Below are 9,508 nucleotides of genomic sequence, written 5' to 3'. Positions count from 1 at the left end.
GTTACACCGGCTCCTGTTGTTGCTGCTCTTGCCGTGCCAAGAACAGCCTTGAACCTGCAAGCAATCGAGAACAAGCAAGAACAAGATAAAAAGCAGACACTCACGGATCTGATAGAGTTGGGGTTCTGTTTCAAGTATCCGGGTGGTCTAGCCGACACATGCGTTTACAAGGAAGTAGAAAAGGCTAAACTTACATCAAACAAAAACCCAAGTTCTTTGGTGGCTGCTAGTTGCTTAAATAGAGGAATAGAAAGGAGTTCTAATGGAGAACGAAACTCTCTCGGCAGTTTCTGGACGCCTCGTTTGGTTTCTGTCATTGATTATTGATGCACATGAAAGTAGACGAAGAGAGCTTTCCAACAAGTAGTTATTTGCACTAAACAACCTTGGGAGTGGAAAGTTATGCTCCATTTAATTTGGTGCATGCTGCAGTTACGAAATTGACTTGGGTAGAGCAGGAGTTCACTCGGCAGTTTCTGGACACTTAGTGTCTGATCTCTCGTTGATTCTTGATCCACTAGAAAGTAGACAAAGAGACCTTTCCAACAAGTGCTTATTTGCATTAAACAACCTTAGGAGCTGAAAGATATGCCCTCTTAAACTTGCACTTGTTGTAGTTTCGAAATCCCCTCAAGTGGAGCAACTTTTATTGCCTTGTTGCCTTCTCAAATTCTAGATGGTTCACCTCCCAAACACCTTAGAATAATAAAGTAATCACAAGGTATTAGTACCTCATTTAAGGAATGATTAGCTTCAACAACAAGGAACGAGTTCACCTGATAATTAAATTTACGTGCACGGACTCGTTTCACTGGTCCATTATTAAATGGTGAAGGAGGTCGCTGGTGTGGTGTATTGATGGCAGTGATGTCCTCATCGTCCTCCCCTTCTTGTAATAGAGTCGTCCTCGACTCTAGTGTATGCTCCTCACCCAAGTATATCTTTAAATTTGATGATGTGCTTGCTTTGTTGGAAATGTTGAAAATATCATTACTTGGTCCCCAATCAACTTCTTTGTTCCTTAATGTCTTTGTAGCAGGAGCCATTAACATGGTCATATCTGTGCGGGTTATGTTCTCATCATTCTCCCCTTCTTGATAGCAAACCGTCCTCGGTTTTGCATCATGATTGATGTTGATGACTAAGCTTTTATTAATGTCTTTCAAATATAAACCTGAAACTTCAACTAAAGTACATGGAAACAAGAGATTCTTTTCTTCTTGAGAACATACCAATATCTTATTTGCACAAAGTGAAGAAACAACATATCTAGATGAAATAGAAATTCTATGCACAAGAAATTGTCCTATGTTGTTGTACTTGCCAGCAATATAAAATATATCATGAGAAGGACATGGTATAGTTGATCTAGCAAATAAAATATTTTCCAAATTACCGAGCTCAAAAAGATCATCAAATTCAATATAGCCCCAAGTATTTAAAGAAGAGAGCAAATTTATTTCTTCAGTTTCGTTTGCAATACAAATTACATGTTCCTTTTTAGCCAAAATGTTTGGTTCAATAATAGATGTAACATGTTCATTTACTAGTTGTTGTCTTAGTACATGTGAATCATTATCCCACAAATCTTCACTATCACAAGTGTCAGCAATCAATTCTTCTTGTGATGATGGAAAAACAACAGCTGGTTTCATTATTTTGTGTTCTTGATCAGCATGTAGAGAAGATGCAAAAGAGGAATTATGGCTCACATGTTCAGTGCTTGTATAATTGTATAATAGAATCTCATTTTCAGCTTTACATGCAAGCAAAAACAAGTGAGAAATGTGTTTGTATGCTTCATGCATGACTATAGTCTGAATTTCAGAATTGAGTCCTTTCATGAACCTAGTCATGACATCTTCCATGCATTCATCTAAACGAGCAAACATGGTAAAAATTTTAAAATCATAATAATAATCTTTCACAGTCCTAGCACCCTGCTTTAAGGTGTCTAATTTAGAAAGCAAATGATCAGCATAGTATGCAGGAATGAATGCATCTCTAAAATGAAGTTTGAAGTCTTCCCAAGATTGTGGAACTTTGTTGTGCCTACAAATGTATTTCCATTCCATCAATGCGTGCTCAGTTAACAAATTAGAGGCAATATAAATCTTTTGTTTTTGAGATAGATCATGCTTATCAAATTCCTTATCTACCTTTAGCTCCCAATCAATGTATGCATGAGGATCGAATTTACCGGCATATAAAGGCAAGTGTTGAATGATGCCTCCAATATAACGTTCGGTTGGGTCAAAAATGTCCATATCACCTGCCATGTTTAGTAAAGACAAGAAACAATAAAAAATATCTTTGATTCTATAAACTACTAGGAATCATTGTTGTAATCTCTCACTCTCAAACTGGTTAAACAAGTTCTTACAAGTTCTCACCACGCAAAGCAGGAGGCGCTGGCAAACAGCACGAACAACAACAACAGTGGCTGCTAGCACAACCTGGTGGTGTTGTAGAAAATTTTGTGGATTTATAGGTGGCTGTTTAAACAATAGTTCCAAGGAATAGCTAGTACCACGTTAGCCACAACAAGTTGAATAAACGTTCCACAATGGTGTTGTGCTGGTCCTAGTCCAAACCGTAATAGAGACGCGAGCCGTTACACAAATAGTATCACCAAAAGCTCAGAACAACAATCTGATTTCTGAAACTATAAAAAGAAGGCACACAAACTGCCTTTTGTTTTGTTGCACTTACAAATTTTATCTACCAAAATTCAGAACTGGTTTTTTTCTCTCTCTTTTGTTTTGCACGTGTCTTTTTTTGTTTTGCTGATTAGTGCGGCTTTTTTTGTGCACTCGCCTTTTGCTTTCTCTTCTTTTTGGTTGAATTGCAGCAAGAGGTCTAAACTGGTGATTGAAACAAGGTGGCGCGAACTCGAAACTCTAGCGGTAAGAAAACTTTAGACCAGCAACTCGACCCAAATGCAGCTACCGTGAATTCAACAAGTCGAAAACTAAGTAGTAAAGCAAAGGCTCAAACTGTTTTTAGGTGAATTTCTGCTCTAAATATATCTTTGGGCAAAAGTGGACTGTAGGTAAACAAAACAAGGAAGATTGAGATCTCTCACCGAGCAACCTGAAATTTGATACCACTTGATAAACCCAACGGGTAGAAGGGTGCCCGATCTTTCGATGAGAGATGATGGAGGTGGAAAACTTGTTGGAGAACGACGTTGGCTGCCCGACTACCACAACCAAGATGGTGTGGCGCCTTGAGCGACAGGTACACCGTCTCCTGATAACTACGATTTGGGGTGGAGGTCGACGTTGTGCTATCCGACTACAACAACCACAAGGGTGCTGCGCCTTAGCGATAGTTACACCGGCTCCTGTTGTTGCTGCCCTTGCCGTGCCAAGAACAGCCTTGAACCTGCAAGCAATCGAGAACAAGCAAGAACAAGATAAAAAGCAGACACTCACGGATCTGATAGAGTTGGGGTTCTGTTTCAAGTATCCGGGTGGTCTAGCCAACACATGCGTTTACAAGGAAGTAGCAAAGGCTAAACTTACATCAAACAAAAACCCAAGTTCTTTGGTGGCTGCTAGTTGCTTAAATAGAGGAATAGAAAGGAGTTCTAATGGAGAACGAAACTCTCTCGGCAGTTTCTGGACGCCTCGTTTGGTTTCTGTCATTGATTATTGATGCACATGAAAGTAGACGAAGAGAGCTTTCCAACAAGTAGTTATTTGCACTAAACAACCTTGGGAGTGGAAAGTTATGCTCCATTTAATTTGGTGCATGCTGCAGTTACGAAATTGACTTGGGTAGAGCAGGAGTTCACTCGGCAGTTTCTGGACACTTAGTGTCTGATCTCTCGTTGATTCTTGATCCACTAGAAAGTAGACAAAGAGACCTTTCCAACAAGTGCTTATTTGCATTAAACAACCTTAGGAGCTGAAAGATATGCCCTCTTAAACTTGCACTTGTTGTAGTTTCGAAATCCCCTCAAGTGGAGCAGCTTTTATTGCCTTGTTGCCTTCTCAAATTCTAGATGGTTCACCTCCCAAACACCTTAGATTAATAAAGTAATCACAAGGTATTAGTACCTCATTTAAGGAATGATTAGCTTCAACAATAAGGAACGAGTTCACCTGATAATTAAATTTACGTGCACGGACTCGTTTCACTGGTCCATTATTAAATGGTGAAGGAGGTCGCTGGTGTGGTGTATTGATGGCAGTGATGTCCTCATCATCCTCCCCTTCTTGTAATAGAGTCGTCCTCGACTCTAGTGTATGCTCCTCACCCAAGTATATCTTTAAATTTGATGATGTGCTTGCTTTGTTGGAAATGTTGGAAATATCATTACTTGGTCCCCAATCAACTTCTTTGTTCCTCAATGTCTTTGTAGCAGGAGCCATTAACATGGTCATATCTGTGCGGGTTATGTTCTCATCACAATTGCAAGAGGGAAGCTTGGGTTAACTTATCTTTCAAAGTGCTGAACGCTACCTCCTGCGAATCACTCCAAGCAAACGGCACATCTTTCTTTGTAAGCTCATGTAGAGGCGCTGCAATGGAGCTAAAATCACGAACAAATCTGCGGTAGAAACCGGCAAGTCCAAGAAAGCTCCGAATTTGTGTGACCGTCGTTGGTGTAGGCCACTCCCGAATGGCAGCAATCTTGCTGCTATCCACCTCAATGCCCTGCGGAGTAACCACATAACCAAGAAACAAGACACGTTGCGTGCAAAATGTGCACTTTTCCATGTTACCAAACAAGCGAGCAGCACGCAAAGCATCAAAAACAGCACGCAAATGTTCTAAATGCTCCTCTATAGACTTGCTGTAAATAAGGATATCATCGAAATAAACAACAACAAACAAACCTATGAAGGCCCGTAGAACTTCGTTCATTAAACGCATAAAGGTGCTGGGAGCATTAGTCAATCCAAATGGCATAACCAACCATTCATATAAACCAAATTTTGTTTTAAAAGCCGTTTTCCATTCATCACCGAGTTTCATTCTAATCTGATGGTAACCGCTACGCAAATCAACCTTAGAGAAAATAACGGCACCACTAAGTTCATCTAACATATCATCAAGGCGTGGAATAGGATATCGATAACGAACTGTGATGTTATTAATAGCACGACAATCTACGCACATTCGCCATGACCCATCTTTCTTTGGAACGAGTAAAACAGGAACCGAGCAAGGGCTAAGGGACTCACGAATGTAACCCTTATCAAGCAGCGTCTGCACCTGGCGCTGGATCTCCTTCGTCTCCTCTGGATTTGTACGGTACGGGGCGCGGTTCGGAAGAGAAGCGCCGGGGATGAGATCGATCTGATGCTCAATGCCACGGAGGGGAGGAAGACCCGGTGGTAAGTCCGTAGGATAAACATTAGCATACTCCTGCAAAAGGTTAACAACAGCAGGGGGTATATCCAAAGACGGTGCATCATCAAGCGGAACAAGCATGCGCGAGCATACAAGTGCATAACAGGGCATATGAGCTTCATGGAGATCATCAAAATCAGCACGTGTAGCAAGTAAAACAGGAGAGTGCAACTTGATTTCAGATTTAATAGGTGCGGCTGATGTCGATTTGACTTGTTGTGCAGTTTTAGCAGCCCTAGTAAGATCATCTTTCAAAATTTGGTCAGGGGTCATTGGATGTATAATTATTTTCTGGCCTTTAAACATGAAAGAATAATGATTTGAACGGGGTGCATATAAAGCACGAGTTTTTGCCACCGGAACCATTTCTTCGTTTTTCGCAACGAACATGCCCAATACACTACTTTAGGTACAAAACTCATGTTTGGGGTGGTTTCGCGCAATTTCGTTGTCGCATGTCACCCATTCCGAAAACGGGTGTTGGGTGCATACAAAGCACGAGTTTTTGGCACAGGAACCATTTCTTCGTTTTTCGCAACGAACATGCCCAATCCACTACTTTAGGTCCAAAACTCATGTTTGGGGTGGTTTCGCGCAATTTCGTTGCCGCACGTCACCCATTCCGAAAACGGGTGTTGGGTGCATACAAAGCACGAGTTTTTGCCACCGGAACCATTTCTTCGTTTTTCGCAACGAACATGCCCAATCCACTACTTTAGGTCCAAAACTCATGTTTGGGGTGGTTTCGTACAATTTCGTTGTCGCACGTCACCCATTCCGAAAACGGGTGTCGGGTGCATACAAAGCACGAGTTTTTGCCACCGGAACCATTTCTTCGTTTTTCGCAACGAACATGCCCAATCCACTACTTTAGGTACAAAACTCATGTTTGGGGTGGTTTCGCGCAATTTCGTTGTCACACGTCACCCATTCCGAAAACGGGTGTCGGGGTGCATACAAAGCACGAGTTTTTGCCACCGGAACCATTTCTTCGTTTTTCGCAACGAACATGCCCAATCCACTACTTTAGGTACAAAACTCATGTTTGGGGTGGTTTCGCGCAATTTCGTTGTCGCATGTCACCCATTCCGAAAACGGGCGTCGGGTGCATACAAAGCACGAGTTTTTGCCACCGGAACCATTTCTTCGTTTTTCGCAACGAACATGCCCAATCCACTACTTTAGGTACAAAACTCATGTTTGGGGTGGTTTCGCGCAATTTCGTTGCCGCACGTCACCCATTCCGAAAACGGTTGTCAGGGGCGCATACAAAGCACGAGTTTTTGCCACCGGAACCATTTCTTCGTTTTTCGCAACGAACATGCCCAATCCACTACTTTAGGTCCAAAACTCATGTTTGGGGTGGTTTCGCGCAATTTCGTTGCCGCACGTCACCAATTCCGAAAACGGTTGTCGGGGGTGCATACAAAGCACGAGTTTTTGCCACCGGAACCATTTCTTCGTTTTTTCGCAACGAACATGCCCAATCAACTACCTTAGGTACAAAACTCATGTTTGGGGTGGTTTCGCGCAATTTCGTTGTCACATGTCACCCATTCTGTAAACGGGTGTCGGGGTGCATACAAAGCACGAGTTTTTGCCACCGGAACCATTTCTTCGTTTTTCGCAACGAACATGCCCAATCCACTACTTTAGGTCTAAAACTCATGTTTGGGGTGGTTTCGCGCAATTTCGTTGTCGCACGTCACCCATTCCGAAAACGGGTGTCGGGTGCATACAAAGCACGAGTTTTTGCCACCGGAACCATTTCTTCGTTTTTCGCAACGAACATGCCCAATCCACTACTTTAGGTACAAAACTCATGTTTGGAGTGGTTTCGCGCAATTTCGTTGTCACACGTCACCCATTCCGAAAACGGGTGTCGGGGTGCATACAAAGCACGAGTTTTTGCCACCGGAACCATTTCTTCGTTTTTCACAACGAACATGCCCAATCCACTACTTTAGGTCCAAAACTCATGTTTGGGGTGGTTTCTCGCAATTTCGTTGTCGCACGTCACCCATTCCGAAAACGGATGTCGGGTGCATACAAAGCACGAGTTTTTGCCACCGGAACCATTTCTTCGTTTTTCGTAACGAACATGCCCAATCCACTACTTTAGGTACAAAACTCATGTTTGGGGTGGTTTCGCGCAATTTCGTTGTCACACGTCACCCATTCCGAAAACGGGTGTCGGGGTGCATACAAAGCACGAGTTTTTGCCACCGGAACCATTTCTTCGTTTTTCGCAACGAACATGCCCAATCCACTACTTTAGGTACAAAACTCATGTTTGGGGTGGTTTCGCGCAATTTCGTTGTCGCACGTCACACATTCCGAAAACGGGTGTCGGGTGCATACAAAGCACGAGTTTTTGGCACCAGAACCATTTCTTCGTTTTTCGCAACGAACATGCCCAATCCACTACTTTAGGTCCAAAACTCATGTTTGGGGGGGTTTCGCGCAATTTCGTTGCCGCACGTCACCCATTCCGAAAACGGTTGTCAGGGGTGCATACAAACCACGAGTTTTTGCCACCGGAACCATTTCTTCGTTTTTCGCAACGAACATGCCCAATCCACTACTTTAGGTCCAAAACTCATGTTTGGGGTGGTTTCGTACAATTTCGTTGTCGCACGTCACCCATTCCGAAAACGGGTGTCGGGGTGCATACAAAGCACGAGTTTTTGCCACCGGAACCATTTCTTCGTTTTTCGCAACGAACATGCCCAATCCACTACTTTAGGTCCAAAACTCATGTTTGGGGTGGTTTCTCGCAATTTCGTTGTCGCACGTCACCCATTCCGAAAACGGGTGTCGGGTGCATACAAAGCACGAGTTTTTGCCACCGGAACCATTTCTTCGTTTTTCGCAACGAACATGCCCAATCCACTACTTTAGGCCCAAAACTCATGTTTGGGGTGGTTTCTCGCAATTTCATTGTCGCACGTCACCCATTCCGAAAACGGATGTCGGGTGCATACAAAGCACGAGTTTTTGCCACCGGAACCATTTCTTCGTTTTTCGCAACGAACATGCCCAATCAATTACTTTAGGTACAAAACTCATGTTTGGGGTGGTTTCGCGCAATTTCGTTGTCACACGTCACCCATTCCGAAAACGGGTGTCGGGGTGCATATAAAGCACGAGTTTTTGCAACCGGAACCATTTCTTCGTTTTTTGCAACGAACATGCCCAATCCACTACTTTAGGTACAAAACTCATGTTTGGGGTGGTTTCGCGCAATTTCGTTGTCGCACGTCACCCATTCCGAAAACGGGTGTTGGGTGCATACAAAGCACGAGTTTTTGGCACCAGAACCATTTCTTCGTTTTTCGCAACGAACATGCCCAATCCACTACTTTAGGTCCAAAACTCATGTTTGGGGTGGTTTCGCGCAATTTCTTTGCCGCACGTCACCCATTCCGAAAACGGTTGTCAGGGGTGCATACAAAGCACGAGTTTTTGCCACCGGAACCATTTCTTCGTTTTTCGCAACGAACATGCCCAATCCACTACTTTAGGTCCAAAACTCATGTTTGGGGTGGTTTCGTACAATTTCGTTGTCGCACGTCACCCATTCCGAAAACGGGTGTCGGGGTGCATACAAAGCACGAGTTTTTGCCACCGGAACCATTTCTTCGTTTTTCGCAACGAACATGCCCAATCCACTACTTTAGGTCCAAAACTCATGTTTGGGGTGGTTTCTCGCAATTTCGTTGTCGCACGTCACCCATTCCGAAAACGGGTGTCGGGTGCATACAAAGCACGAGTTTTTGCCACCGGAACCATTTCTTCGTTTTTCGCAACGAACATGCCCAATCCACTACTTTAGGCCCAAAACTCATGTTTGGGGTGGTTTCTCGCAATTTCATTGTCGCACGTCACCCATTCCGAAAACGGATGTCGGGTGCATACAAAGCACGAGTTTTTGCCACCGGAACCATTTCTTCGTTTTTCGCAACGAACATGCCCAATCAATTACTTTAGGTACAAAACTCATGTTTGGGGTGGTTTCGCGCAATTTCGTTGTCACACGTCACCCATTCCGAAAACGGGTGTCGGGGTGCATATAAAGCACGAGTTTTTGCAACCGGAACCATTTCTTCGTTTTTTGCAACGAACATGCCCAATCCACTACTTT

The sequence above is a fragment of the Zea mays genome, chromosome 9 (genome assembly GCF_902167145.1).
Source record: "Zea mays cultivar B73 chromosome 9, Zm-B73-REFERENCE-NAM-5.0, whole genome shotgun sequence".
Taxonomy (NCBI): Eukaryota; Viridiplantae; Streptophyta; class Magnoliopsida; order Poales; family Poaceae; genus Zea; species Zea mays.
This window is presented reverse-complemented; position numbering follows the sequence as displayed.